Source organism: Notechis scutatus, chromosome 1, assembly GCF_049901735.1.
Source record: "Notechis scutatus isolate UNSWTSFEM ecotype Mainland chromosome 1, rNotScu1.2, whole genome shotgun sequence".
NCBI classification, from domain to species: Eukaryota; Metazoa; Chordata; class Lepidosauria; order Squamata; family Elapidae; genus Notechis; species Notechis scutatus.
In genome coordinates, this window is record NC_142009.1 from 192,319,974 (window position 1) to 192,334,983 (window position 15,010).

Here is a 15,010-nt window from a genome sequence, read left to right on the forward strand (position 1 = left end):
ATCGTTATGAAACTCCCACAGTACAAGCTAATACACAGACTAACTTTTGCCTCTAGTCCAGAGTTCTTACAATGGCCTCCTAAAATGATCTCAGTCAAGAGAGAAGACCTTTGGGTAGGGGAGGAACTCATTATACAGATAAAATGGAGTATGAAAGGGTAATGATTTTGTTTTTTATTCAATTATGCAAATATTCAGTATTACTTCAACTGTATTTTAATAAAGTATTGGGAGGTGGTACATAGACAAGTCTTTTTTTTTCCTGGGGATTAAAAGTTGTGGTTGATTTGACATTGAAAAGCTGATATACTGTAATTTGGGGGTGTAAAACTGAAAGTAAGGTACTAGGCTAGTTATAGAGATACCAAACAGGCTGCAATCAAAGGAGCAGATTATTATTTTTTGAACTGACTTCAAGCAACAGCCAAACAAATAATTGCAGTTCATTTTTCTCATGTTTATTTTCTTCTTAACAAATATATATTTTTAAAAAAATCGTTTTTCATTGTTCCAACCTCAACTTTGAATGCTATCCTCCCAATAAATAGCAGAAGGACTGTTGGAATGTGATCTTCTTAAACCTGAACAAGCCAGCTTTGTTATCAGAGCAATTGCCATTTTCCATCTCATTTGAAATCTTTAATATTAAGCTCACAAGCATATACAGACTGAGAGACAAGCATGGACATTTTAAAAGTGCAGCTTTCATAGAAGTGTTTGATCTGATCAGTCAAACATCCGTTTTCTTCCATACATTAAAAAAAAAAAAGTAATGGAAATGCAAATACAGAGAAACCAGACACAGCAAAATTCAGGAACTTTAGAAGAAATTGCAATCCTTATACTGTTATACCTCTGAGTTTCCCCACAGGTGTAGCTCACTCTTCTTACTCTGCCATGTAGCTGCAGTTTAAGGGAGCAAATTATGCCAGCAATGTTCACAATTGCTAACCTTCTGAAGGAACCTAGTTAGGGAATTCCTTATAGAGATATTGATAGATATGGGGAAGGTATCAAAATTGACCTAAATGTACACTAGAATCCATGTTGGAGGCCATCCCCATGCAAGAGCCTTGCTGAGCAGCTATGTGCAAATTTTAATCAAATATACAATATTTTGATAGTGGATTAACCTGACCTTTTGAAGGGAGAGAACCAGCTTTCCCCCACTTTTTCTTATATCAATCCTTCTCTCTTGTTCCAATTTTGAAATAATTTAAGAATCTTTTCCCTTAATCCATTCTATAAATGTTTTTGTTAATGCTAATTCCAACCACTATATGTAGATATATTTGCTACAGCTGTGCATATGGAGAATCTCTTTTGGAGATTATTGGATTAACATTTTTGGAGATTACCTAGAAAATCTGAGGCACAGTTGTGTTGTTAGTTGTCAAATAACCAGCTTTGGATTTTTTTTCTTTTTTCTTTTAGCTTTGATTACATTTGATCTGTCTGAAAGGCTCTGAAATAAAGTAGCTAAATTTTTCTTCTTGTTCAGATAGTTCTAATAGGATTACATTGTCTTTCGGGCACTACGTCTTTGAAGTAATACATCAAATCCAAGATCCTGCATCCGGTTTCCACAGCTTCTCTATACAGTACTGTCAAAAATTATGACCTTATCATGCAATTCACCATCATAAATTAACCTTTTTCTTTCATTCTTGATGTATTCCTGGAAAAAAATAAATAGCTATACATGATAGGACCAATTGCTACTCCAAGGGGTTTGTGGAAAGTTACCTCTAAATTTGCTAGGTTTGTATTCTACAGCTTGCTAATAGAATCCCGATTCAGAATTCTGAGCAGAAAGTGTGAATAAATGAACTGTAGACCTACAGTTCTGAGAACTTAGCACCTGGTGAAGCAGAAAGAAAAATGCATTTGTCTAACACTTGTAGTACACTCATATCTTTCTCAGGCCCCTTAATACAAAACTCAGAGTTGCTATGCAACCCTTTCTCAGCAGAGGCTCTGCTTAGATTCTCAGCATTGTGTTTATATCAGAGACAGCCAGGCAGTGGTGGGTTTCCAATTTTTTTCCTACTGGTTTTAGGAGGCCGCGCTTTACGCGCTTCGTGTGTATGCGCAGGGCTCAAAGACTGATCTCTGTGTGAGCTGAGCTGTTTTTTAGCTCAGCTGAGGTGCGGCAATCTGTTCTGCCACACGAATCAGCTGAGCTAAAAAACAAGGGAATATAGGAGAGGTGGGGGCGGGTGGGCAGGGCCAGCCAGAGGTGGTATTTGCCGGTTCTCCGAACTACTCAAAATTTCCGGTATGCTAGAACAGGTCTGAACCAGCTGAATACCACCTCTGGATACAAAGAAGATGCTCTATCCTTGGAGGTTTTCAAGAAGAGACTGGATAGCCATTTGCCTGGAATGATATAGGATCTCTTGCTTGAGAAAGAGGTTGGACTAGAAGACCTCCAAGGTGCCTTCCCACCCTATTATTCTATGTTCTAAGAATAAAGGAAGGTTGTTGCTTTTTCAGCAAAATAAGATTTTTCTAATCCAGGTGCCCAGAGCTAGCTGGAGTCGGGCAGTGCCTAAACTGAATTAAATAAATAGAAAGATACTGCATGAAAAATACACATAGGCTACAAAGCCTTTCTGATAACTACATGCTTTTGTTCCTCACTGAGATGACAATCTTCTGCAATATTTGTTTCTTTCATTTATGATGCCAGAATCAAGGGAATAATAGAACTATTTCTTTTTCATCACATCAAACCAAAAATTTCTGTTCTCTGCAAGCTCTTACAAGCAATTTTACATACTCTTATAAGAGGGTAAGTTCCATGTAAATCTGTGGAAAATACACATCACAAAACTAATACCATCCCTCGCTCCTTTCAAATTCAACAATCTCAATCTGGCCTAAATATAATTAACACAGGAGCACTTTCTCCATACTTATCACTTTTGTTTTTAAAACCCTTAAAATTAATTAACAGCTGCATAAAATAAATCCCATATAATAAGATAGTGTAGGATAAGAGAAACTAAGCAGTGACATATCTGTACAGCCCAGATAAATAATTGCAGAGTTGAATTCTCTGTAACATGCTAACTTTTCTACCATTATGAATTTAATTATGAATTTAATTTAATTTAAGAATGCTGTCCACAGTTTCTTTTAACTCATATGAGGATGGTGGTTGACAGAAAAGCAAATAAAGATCCCCCCACATGACTTATTACAATCTGTCATCCTACAGATGTGCTGGCTTGAAACTTCCAGAATTTCAAAATTTTAAATTTCAACTAGCAATGGGATAGGGTGAGGTGGGAGCCTGGGATGGGTTTGTTGCACACATCTGAGAAAAAATGGTTGAGAGACACCAAGTTTTTGTTTCTACTGTTTGTTGTTTTTTAGCATTGTTGTGAGCCAGTCAGAATTGTTTCCTTAGGATGGGCAGCCATATTAATATTGCAAATACATACATGGTTACACACATGCACATTATTTTCGTACTTGAAGTCCTACTCAACAATTTATCTTCAGATGTTTATATTTAAATGCTTGGAAAGAAAGAGTGGAGCTATGGCCATTGCTCTTTCAATGGGTTATTGAATCTTCATCCTCCCTGTGTTGAAGTGACATCTGCAGTACAGGTAGTCCTCGGCTTACGACCACAATTAAGCCCAAAATTTATGTTGCTAAGTGAGGCATTTGTTAAGTGAGTTTTGCCCCATTTTACAAGCTTTCTTGCTGCAGTTGTTAAGTGAATCACTGCAGTTGATAAGTTAATAACACGGTCATTAAGTGAATCTGGCTTCCCCATTGACTTTGCTTGTCAGAAGGTTGCAAAAGGAAATCATATGACCCCTGGACACTGCAATTGTCATAAGTGTGAGACAGTTTGGAAGCATCCAAATGTAATCACGTGAGAATGGGGGATGCTGCCATGGTTGCAAATATAAAAAAATGGTCATAAGTCATTTTTTTCAGTGTTGTTGTAACTTCGAACAGTTATTAAATGAATTGTTGTAAGTCAAGGACTACCTGTATCAGAGGTGGTATTCAGCAGGTTCTGACCAGTTCTGGAGAACCGGTAGCAGAAATTTTGAGTAGTTCAGAGAACCAGCAAATCCCACCTCTGACTGGAGATTTTACAGTATCCTTCCCCTGCCACGCCCACCAAGCCACGCCCACAGAACCTGTAGTAAAAAAAATTGAATTCCACCACTGACCTGTATGTGTTTCAATCTGTGTTGTGGAATTCCTGCCATGGACAGTTGGTGAGCCACAGGAAAGGGAATCACGCAATGATAGACTTAGTCATGATAAAATTCAATGAGGCTTCTATTTTAAAAAACAAACTGTGTGACTTACCTATTCTCAAGTTGCTTCTGTTTAAATTTCGGATGTCATGCCATGGCTTTCCCGCATCCATAATGCCAGTAGTTCTTCAACATCTTCCATACTTGAGCATTTCTAACTTTAATATCAAAGCAGGATTGGTTGCATGCTGCTGAACCTGTGTGCTTTAAGAGAGGGGGGAGAAGAGATATTGAGATTTCATGACCTGCTCAGAGGGAATTAGCATATACACTTGCAAAGCTAAACCCAAATGCATTAAAAATAGATCCTCATAAATTGCTTTCCAACATATTTGGAAAAAAAATTAACATGAATGATAATGTCGCTTATTTGCAAGGCTACCCATAAACAAGGGCAGAAGACATGTTTGTCAGATCAAACTCACTTAGAGATGTTGTTAGGGATGATTGAGAGTTTACAACTGAAAGTAAACCAACCAGACAAAATTTGGAGAACATCAGTTTAGTCTAGCCTTCAAACTGACAAATCCACAGATGTGCTAGAACATCAACTTCTAGAATTTCAACAACAGAGTGGTCAATGCCTTGACTCTGTTGTTACATCCTCTAACCCCCACTCCTTTAACCTCAAACTATCCACTATTGACCTCACCCCATTCCTAAGAGGTCTGTAAGGGGAATGCATAAGGGCACCATCATGCCTACCGTCCCTGTTCTATTGTCCCCATTTATTCGTACCTATTTCCTATATTCTTACTCATGTTTGTCTTGTAAGCGATTGACAAATCAAATAAATAAATAAATAAATTTCCCAGCTGGCATTCAGTTGGAATGCCAACCCGACTGGGATGAAATTATTGCAAGATGCTAGAATAAGAGGAGGATTTGGCCTGCCAAATTGGGAGTTACATTATCAAGCAACAACTTTGATGTGGTCAAGGAATGGATTACACTAAGAAATACTAGATTATTGACACTAGAAGGATATGATTGGGGTGTCATGCCTTCTTATGGTACAAGGGATCTAAAACGCATTGTTATTGTAGAAGACATTACATACGAGAGGCTTTGTTATTAAATTGGGAGAAGATTAAAAGGCAACACTATTTAAAAATTCCAGTCTGGCTATCAACTATAGAATCATTTTCATATCCAGTAATATATAAAATGGAACAAACAGTTAGATATGGCGAAATATTGAATGAAAAGGGTGAACTTAAATCTATGCAAGAATTGGAAGAACAAGATATAAGGATGAATTGGTTTTCGTATGTGCAAATACGAGGGCTATCCACAAAATAGATTATGTTTTCGTCTGTAGCAAGAAGGGGCGGAGCTAGCATGGCCATCTTTGGTCTGTGAGTCCACCACTCAGTCTGCATCTAGGCGTGCTAATGGGAGGTTCGTATTGTTGCCCGTTATTTCACAGCAAACGTTTGAAATGTGTGCTGCAATTGAAAATCCTCTCGAGTTGTGAGGTGCGATCAGTGATAAGGTTTTGTTGGCAAAAAACCATAAACTGATTGAAATTTTTGGCAACTGTGTGAAGTGTGCGGGGACAACATCATCACTGAAGGTGGAGTGCGCCAATGGTGCATTAAGTTTAAAAATGGCCGAACTACGGCACTCGAGAAGTTCTGAACGCTTTCAACTGGGAGATTTTCCTCATCAGTCCTACAGCCCGATCTTGCACCAAGTGACTACCACTTGTTTCGAGGATGAATACCTGGCTTGGAACACAGCGCTTTGGCGCCTGAGATTTGAGCCAGTCAGTCACGCCTGCCCGCAGTTCGTGTCGTCGTCAAAATGCTGTGTTCCAAGCCAGGTCTTCATCCTTGGAAACAAGTGGTAGTCGCTTGGTGCAAGATCGGGGCTGTAGGGCAGATGAGGAAAAATCTCCCACTTGAAAGCATTCAGGACTTCTCGAGTGCCGTAGTTCGGCCATTTTTAAACTTAATGCACTATTGGCGCACTCCACCTTCAGTGATGATGTTGTCCCCATACACTTCACACAGTTGCCGAAAAATTTCAATCGGTTTATGGTTTTTTGCCAACAAAAACCTTATCACTGATTGCACCTCACAACTCGAGGGATTTTCAATTGCAGCACACATTTCAAACGTGTGCTATGAAATAACGGGCAACAATACGAACCTCCCACTAGCATGACTAGATGCAGACTAGATGCAGTGCCGCTCAGGCGGATGTACAGACCAAAGATGGCCGCGCTAGCTCCGCCCCTTCTTGCTACAGACGAAAATGTAATCTATTTTGTGGATAGCCCTCATACATTCTAGATATGATAAAGATCTTAAAACAGGAGGTTTCTATGATAAATTGACTGATTTAGACAAAATTTTGACAGGTACTGATGAAAAGGTGATTAAAAATTATATGGAACTAGATTTTTTAAATTGCTTTCTAGTCTTTGGATCTCAGAAGGAAATTCCTTCTTGGTCTGCAGTACTACAACATATATCCCAAGCCAGAGATGTTATCATGGTTTGTGAGAATGAATTTGGGAGACAGGGGGGAGAGTCACAGCAAGGAAACAATCAGATAAGAGGCAGCTTATTGCAGGAAAGTGACAAATGTCTCAGAAGGGATCCTTCTTAGATTCATGGGCTCCAAAAGCCAACAGGGGAGACTTGCAATATTGATTTCAGCCTAGTAAGGTATATTCAACCAAATAAATAGTTATTTTATTTTATTGTAAATTTACATTAACATAAACTTAAAAATCTAATAAAGGAGAATATTTGTAGCTCAGAGCTGACATGAGGGGTCCTTGGTGCTCTGTGAGCTCGCTTATTTTCTTGCAGGCGTTTCATTATCCAAACTAGGTAACATCATCAAGACTAGATTGGCACTTAGTTTGAGTAATGAAACATCTGCAAGAAAATCCCAAAGCTGCTTTTTCAAGAGGCAACTGGACTTTCTGGTTTGACATGATTGGACAGAACTGAAGAAGCTTCAGGGGATGAGAAGCGAAACCTCTTCAAAGAAAAAGAAGGAAGTCCAGTTGCCTCTTGAAAAAGCAGCTTCGGGACAACCATGACCCGGATGACTGAGAATCTCCATAGACATCTGCAACAGTGGTGGGATTCAAATTTCTTTACTACCGGTTCTGTGGGCGTGGCTTGCTGGACGTGGCAGGGGAAGGATACTGTAAAATCTCCAGTCAGAGGTGGTCTTTGACGGTTCTCCTAACTACTCAAAATTTCTACTACCGGTTCTCAAGAACTGGTCAGAACCTGCTGAATACCACCTCTGATCTGCAAGAAAACAAGGACCTCTCCAAGGACCTCTCACTTGAAAGTCTGAAAGTATATTCCCCCACCTTGCCTTTACAGCTCAAGAAACTAGAGAGAGTCCTTTCTGGGCTAAGCTGTCCCTTCACTGACAGGTCCCCTGGCAGTGGCTGTTCCCCATGTACCAAGGTCATTCCTACCTATCGTTAAAAATGTCTACCACACAGACACCCAGGCTTCCCACACAGAAAGCCACTGTTTGTCTTTGCATTAACAGCTTGTGGAATGCTATAATTATTCATGCCTTGATGTAATTTGAGGCCTGCTCTGCTTTCCCTTAGAGCCATGCCGCCTTCTATTAACCCGTCAAGCATTTTAAATGAAAGCAACTCATAATTTCACTCAAAGTGGGTAAGCTTCATTAAAAAGCAGCGATGAGTTTAACTGAAGATTTTTCTCTCTTTCTCCCCAGTTCTTTCCAAGGCTAAGGCAGCATATGGAAGAGATGATAGAGGGATGTTTACTTTGATAATGGGCCCTGCTTGCTTGCTCTTTATTTCGGTTAGCTTGTGGTGGGGGGAGGACAAATCATTAAAGGGATAGTCTAATTTACAAGAAGAGAAGCATGCCAACTGTTGACCAGCAGGCTTTTGATTGGATTCCAGGAAGACAGGTGTGCACTGCTCCAATTTACAGCTAGAAGGAGAAATCAATGTGTGTGATGAGGCCCAAGTAGCAGGGAAGGAGCCTTTCTGACAGACTTTTCCCGAGCAAGCAAATAATTCTACTCTAATGACAATAATAAAATACTCATTTTTAAATTAAGCATAGCAAGTGTGAAGAGCTTCCACAGATGCCCTTACAAATATAAGGTTGTTTTTAATTGTGTATTTTATTTCCTTTTTTTATTTCAATGCTTAGCAAAGTTAAATGGAAAAGGGTCGAATTACTAAGAGGAAAATCGGTGTGTCACAACAAAAAACCTCAAAGATAAGCTGGGCTCTCACAGCAGTCGATCACATGATTCCTATGTATCGCCCACATATTATTCCCCAAACTTCCTCTCTGGAAATCTTATTTGAAAAGTCTTTCATGTTTCTGTTGGTCGTCCTGGTCAAAATGGCTCAAAAGCCAGGGAAAAATGGAAAGAGGAGCCATCAAAAAATATAAGAAGTCATGCAAAGCTTAACAGTAAGGCTTTTTCTATGTTTTGTATGGGGTAGGCAACCTTTGGTGATAGGTGATTTTCTTTCTCCTCACTCTTAAAAAAACAAAATTGCAGGGTTTTTCTCTTGCTTGTGGATCAAGTCAAACTTATTCCATGGTTTATGCTATTGTTTTTTTGTGTACCTCCTGTCAAAAGGGAAAGAAACAGTAGCCCTGATTTTTCAAAAGAGCAAAGAACACTGGGAGAAATAAAAGACATTGGGACCCAGTTGCTCACTTCAATATATATTCAATTGGGATTAGGTTCAGCTAAGCCTGTACAGCTAAGGCTAGGTGGTAAACTGAATTGGTGCTACACCATTGATATACTTATCTAACACAGACAGACATGGATGTTAGGCCATAGCAGCTTGAGAGCCTACAAATGCTTGTAAGGTAAGTAAGTTACCACTTTGGTGGAAAGGTAACTGTGTTCCAAGTGCCTCAATGTAAAGCCTCAACATGACAACAGAAGCATCTTCAGACAACCCCAACAGCTGGGAAATGGCTCCTTAGAGTCAGACATGATTGGACAGGGAAGATCTTTATGTTTACCTTTATTTTAATCCCCGTTCCAGTGGAAATTCCTTCATTAACAGATTAACAGAGATGAAAGGGACCTTGTAGGCCATCTAGTCCAACCCTCCCTCCCTACACCATTTCTGACAAATAGCAGTCCAGTCTCTTCTTGAAAGCTTCCAGTGATGAAGCTCCCACAACTTCCGATGGCAAGCTGTTCCATTGGTTGATTGTTCTCACTATCAAAAAATGTCTCCTTATTTCTAGGTTGAATCTCTCCTTCATCAGTTTCCATCCATTATTCCTTGTCTGGCCTTCAGGTGTTTTGGAAAATAGCTTCACTGCCCCCTCCTCTCTGTGGCAGCCCCTCAAATATTGGAATCCTGCTGTCATGTCTCCCCTGGTCCTTCTCTTCACTAGACTAGCCTTGCCCAATTCTTGCAACCGTTTATTGTATGTTTTAGCCTCCAGTCGCCTAATCATCTTGGTTGCTTTTCTCTGAACTGTTTCTAGTGTCTCAACATTTTTTTTTTATAATGTGGTGACCAAAACTGGATGCAGTACTCTAGGTGTGGTCTTACTAAGGCTTTATAGAGTGGTATTAGTGCCTCCCTTGATCATGATTATAAACAGGTGAGTTGCTCTCTAAGAGGCAGAATAAAGTACTACAGCTAACACTTATTCTTCTATTGTGCTACAATAGTCTTCTCTTTTTGTTTTATGGAGTTCTTCACTTTATTGTGGCTGTAACAACATGCTTTTTTTTTTTTTTTTTTAACTGAATTCTGCTTCTTCCCCTTGTCAACATTTTCTGCAATACCCACCTGATAAACCACTGCTTTATGGCATCTCATAAAGAGATGAACTGAATGAAAAAGTCATTGGTTTTTTTTGTTACAGCAGTAGTGTTTCTATTATTTGATATTACTATTTAAGCCCAAATGATATGCTTGTAGTTGCCATGATGCTTTTTAGTTGTTTATTTGTCCCCCCCCCCCCCAAAAAAAAGATTCCATTCTATTTGTTGATTGTCATCAAAGAACGCTTTGCTATGCACATATAAATGAGAGTCATGTCATTGAAAAGACTTTTGGGAACACATTGTCAGGCTTATTCACAACTACCTACAACTTTCTGGAACATATTCATTCTTCAACATGAGAAATGAAGGGTTGGGTATTGGATACGTAAGCATATCCTTTTTGAAAACGGATGATAGTAGCGACAGAAGAATGCTGATTATCAGCAAGAAAGAATAAAAGACGAGAGCATCTGGCTTACAAAGCTTTAATTTCTGAGGCTGGGAATTTCAATAAAAATATTAATATTAATCACCAAAGATTGTGAAGTCTTTGGATAATTTTAAATTCATCCGTTTGAATATATATGCATGCTGAATAGCTGGATGAAAGAAGAGCCTACTTAAAAATGGTGGATAAAAAACCCATTATAATTTGGTATGTGCTTCTGACCGTCCTCTAATAAAGCCCTGTTAAAAATATAAAAGGAAATTTTGTGTCTTATGTGAAAAAGAATTTGATTCAAGATACGATGATGATTTTCTGACTTCCTGTGACTAATGAAAGATACTTCTCCAACTCTAGCCCACCATGGACATTAAATTACCAGAGGTCCAACTTTTTAAACCGTTCACTCTAATCCTGAGAGGGGTATATAGACAGAGGTGGGATTCTACCAGTTCGCACCTATTATCTAGAACCGGTTGTTAACATTCTAAGCAGTTTGGAGAACCCGTTGTTAGAAGAAATTACTGGCCTAATCCTGTAAGGAAGGCAGGAAGGAAACATTCTGGTGTTGCTTACAGAAACTGCCTCTCCGTTAACCCTTATTACATTCTTGGCAGGACTAGACTTCCTGTCTCAGGAACTTCTCTGGAGTTTTTTCCCCCTCCTTTGCTGGTACTTTGCTTGTGTGGAGTGACCATTCAACATTACAATGGCACTGAAAGTGACTTATGACCATTTTTCACACTTACGACTGTTGCAGCATCCCCACAGTCATGAGAGGCCAGGTGAGGAGATGCATACCTCGATGTGAGTGATATTGAGTTGGCCATGCCCAGCCAATAATGTGACCACCAAGCCATGCCCACCACCTAAGCCACGCCCACAGAACCGGTTGTTAAAAAATTTGAATCCCACCCCTGTATATAGAGGAACAAAATACAGATAGTCCTTGACTTACGACCACAATTGAGCCCAAAATTTATGTTGCTAAGTGAGAAATGTATTAAGTGAGTTTTGCCCCATTTTATGACTATTCTTGCTGCATTTTTTAATCGAATCACTGCAGTTGTTAAATGAGTAACAGGGTTGCTAAATGAATCAGGATTCCTCATTGCCTTTGCTCATAAGAAGGTTGCAAAAGGCCATCACAGGACCATAGGACAGTGATGGCTAACCTTTTCTACGTTGCGTGCCAAAAGTGAGTGCACAACTTCCTCCGCCCCCTGTGCATGCTCACACAACCCCCTGCGTGCGCCCAACGCCTGTCTGTGCATGCGCATGTGACCCCCTGCACTGCACACCTCTGGTCATGCGCATGCAACTCCCCACATGCCGCATGCCTCTGTGCATGCGCGCGTATCTTCCACGCGCATGTCATCCCTCACGCATGTGCGGCAGATACCCAACAATCAGCTGGCTGCCGGAGAGCATGCGCAGTGGGGCTCTTCCGGGTGACCTTTCACGTGCCGGCAGAAGTGGCTCTGCATGCCACTTCTGGCACACGTGCCATAGGTTCGCCATCACGGCCCTAGGACACTGTGACCATCATAACTGTGAATCAGTTGTCAAGTATCTGAATATAAAGCATGCTGCCACAGTCATAGGATGTGAAAATTGGTCGTGTCACTATTTTCATGCTGTTGTAACTTCGAATAGTCACTAAATGAACTGTTGTAAGTTGAAAACTACCTGTAACAGGAATTTAGAAAGCAGTCCATCCACCCAGGCAGTTAGGGGCCATAATCTTTCCCTACTAATAAATGATCAGATTCTCTAAGACATACAATGAGAAATTTAATTTTAGCAGAAATTGTGTGATGAAAAAATGTGGCACAGGGGTGTCAAACTCAAGGGCCACAGGCTGGATCCAGCCCGTGGGGTGCTTAGATCTGGCCCATGGGGCTGTTCTGGAAACAGTGAAGGATCGTCCCGCATGCCTCTGCGAAAACGGAGCTCAGGTGGGCCGCATGTGGCCCTCCCAGGCTCTGTTTTCAGCCGCAACGGCTTCAGGAGGCCATCACGGCTGAAAACAGAGCCCGGGTGAGCTGCATGCCACCTCCTCGAGGTCCGTTTTTGCTGGCAGAGGGCTGCAGGGGGCCATCACGGCAAAAATGGAGCTTTGATGAGTGACATTGAGCTGGCCACACACCCCCAGCCCTCCAAGGCCAAACACCCTGATGCGGCCCTCAATGAAATCTAGTTTGATACCCCTGATGTGGCAATACGTATCACAAACAGTGATTTATTGTTTGTGGATAGTGTGATGTTTGTGAGGTTCATCCCGCAGCTTACACCTTCTAAGAGAGGAAAATGTATGGATGACTAGACCTTACTCTTCAGAATTCTTATTTTCAAAGACCTTTTAGGGAAACATTGAGTTAAAAGCATTGCATATTATAGACCAACAACCTGTTAACATTCCTCTGAATAATTAAAATTTTAGTAATAATATAATGTATGTTGTGTTTGCATATTGTACCTACTGTAATTTTATAGTTAAGGTGAAGCTTTCCTTCACCTCATATTAAAGAATATTTATATTTTTGAAAGGTGCTTTATGAAATATTCAGAGAGTTCTGATAGTGGCAGAAAAGCAATCAAAACCTGTTAACACTGAAAAAGGCAAAACTGCCATATATTCAAAGGTGGGAAAAACTAAATTAGACATATGTTCAGTATAAGCCTGTGCTTAACAGCATGGGACTCATAATTTCTGCTTCTAAACTGAATCATCCAGCAAAGAAAATGGCAAATCTCATGTTTCAGGGCAGAAATATGACCTGAATGCATGACACTTCATAAAGAGATTGGATAAGCAATGTCTACACCAAGCAAACGTTTCTTTCTCGAGATAAGTTTATTCTTGGGAACATTGATACCTAAAATGCAAGATTAATTAGTAGCTGCAGTCAGCCATAGTACGATCCAAGAATGAATGCAAATAATTTGGGCACAGTGTGAAATGAGCTGTATCCACACTCCTATGGTCTGTATTTTAAATGCAGCTACACTATTACTCTTATCACACCTTAAATTATAATACAGTGCCAATGGTAAGCATCTCTGCAGGTGTCATTAGACAATATTTCTAATTTAGGACTAGCAGAAGTAGGTCACAAAAGTTCAAATTACCATTAGGTGGCAGCAAAAGGATATATACAACTGCGTATAGTCTATTGATTATCCAGATTAGAAGATTAGAAACTCTACTTAATTGGTATTTTGATTTCTAAGACCTTCCTAGCATCCATCTTGGCAGTAACTCTTCTTCAAATACTTCATTCCTTGATGTTGTTCTCCCACTACTTTCACATTATGCTATTTTATATTATTTACATATGTGGTCAGCCATACTATCCATCCCTGATAGAAGCCAAACCTATCACTAAGTAAAAACCCAGCTACGCTCAAGAGGATCTGTGTAAGAACATTATTTAGACAGCACAACCACACTGCAATAAGGCCAGAAAGAGAGAAAAAGACCGCCTATGCAAACAAAATGAGTACCAATAAAACTTTAACAAAAAATGCCTGATCACAAAAACTGCAACAGCACAATCAGTACAACTTATGGAATGAATAACACACCATACATGAAAAAAACATTTCAGAAACAACCAAAAGATTACTACAACCACACAGTATCACATTAGCACACAAAACAATTGAAGCTCTCCAAAAGATTCTAAGAAAACTAAAACCAAAGAAAAAGATTACTACAACCACACAGTACGTCACGTTAGCACACCGTGAACAAGTCAAGCTCTCGGCGATTATGAAAGTTCTGAGCTTTGGAAAGCTCAAAATCCAACAGCACTAGAAAAAACAGGAGTCGTCTACAACATACAATGGATGGACTGTAACAGCCCTGCTACATAGGACAGAAAGATAGAAGATTAGCAGACAGCATCCCACGCTAGTCAGAGAAAACTCCTAGGCTAATCCCTTAACCATTAAGAACCAAACTGGCTCTTTAGATCAGTGATCGCCAACCGGTGGGCTGGGGACCACTGGTGGTCCGCGAGAAAATTTTGATGGTTTGCAGAGAAATGTCCCCCCACAAAGCAATTAATCCAGGTTGACCGGGAACACAAGGCTGCGCCGCCCACATGGCCCACCCACCCGCTGGCCCTCCACTCTTTGGCCAAGTGCAAACCTTACCTCGAGTAGAGCCATGTGAGCTGGAAATGGAAGGTAAGACCAACAGCGGGCGAGGGAAATCTGCCCTGGGGTGGCTTGCTGACATTGGTGGGAAAGTCAGTCCCATATTCCAGAGCTGCAGTAGTCACAAGACTGGCCCTTTGGTCATCCCGGAGCAGCTCCTCCAGTTCATGGCAGGCCAGTGCACCCAGGTGGAGGAGCAGCTGCTCCGGGATGACCAAAGGGCCAGTCCTGTGACTACTGCAGCTCTGGAATATGGGACTGACTTTCCCACCAATGTCAGCAAGCCACCGTCAGTCAAAATTCATATTAGTGGTCCACGGGATTTAAAATTATG

General features: G+C 40.4%; 1 protein-coding gene across 3 annotated transcripts in view; it reads right to left on the bottom strand.

Moving 5' to 3' along the window:
• B3GALT1 (beta-1,3-galactosyltransferase 1) overlaps nucleotides 1-15,010 on the bottom strand; it is a 411,692-nt gene that overhangs the window by 222,443 nt on the left and 174,239 nt on the right. For all 3 annotated transcript variants that reach the window (XR_015746520.1, XM_087949791.1, XM_087949792.1), the window contains exon 2: nucleotides 4,342-4,493. The gene's annotated coding sequence lies outside the window, so the exon portion shown is untranslated. The remainder of the gene's footprint in view (nucleotides 1-4,341; nucleotides 4,494-15,010) is intronic.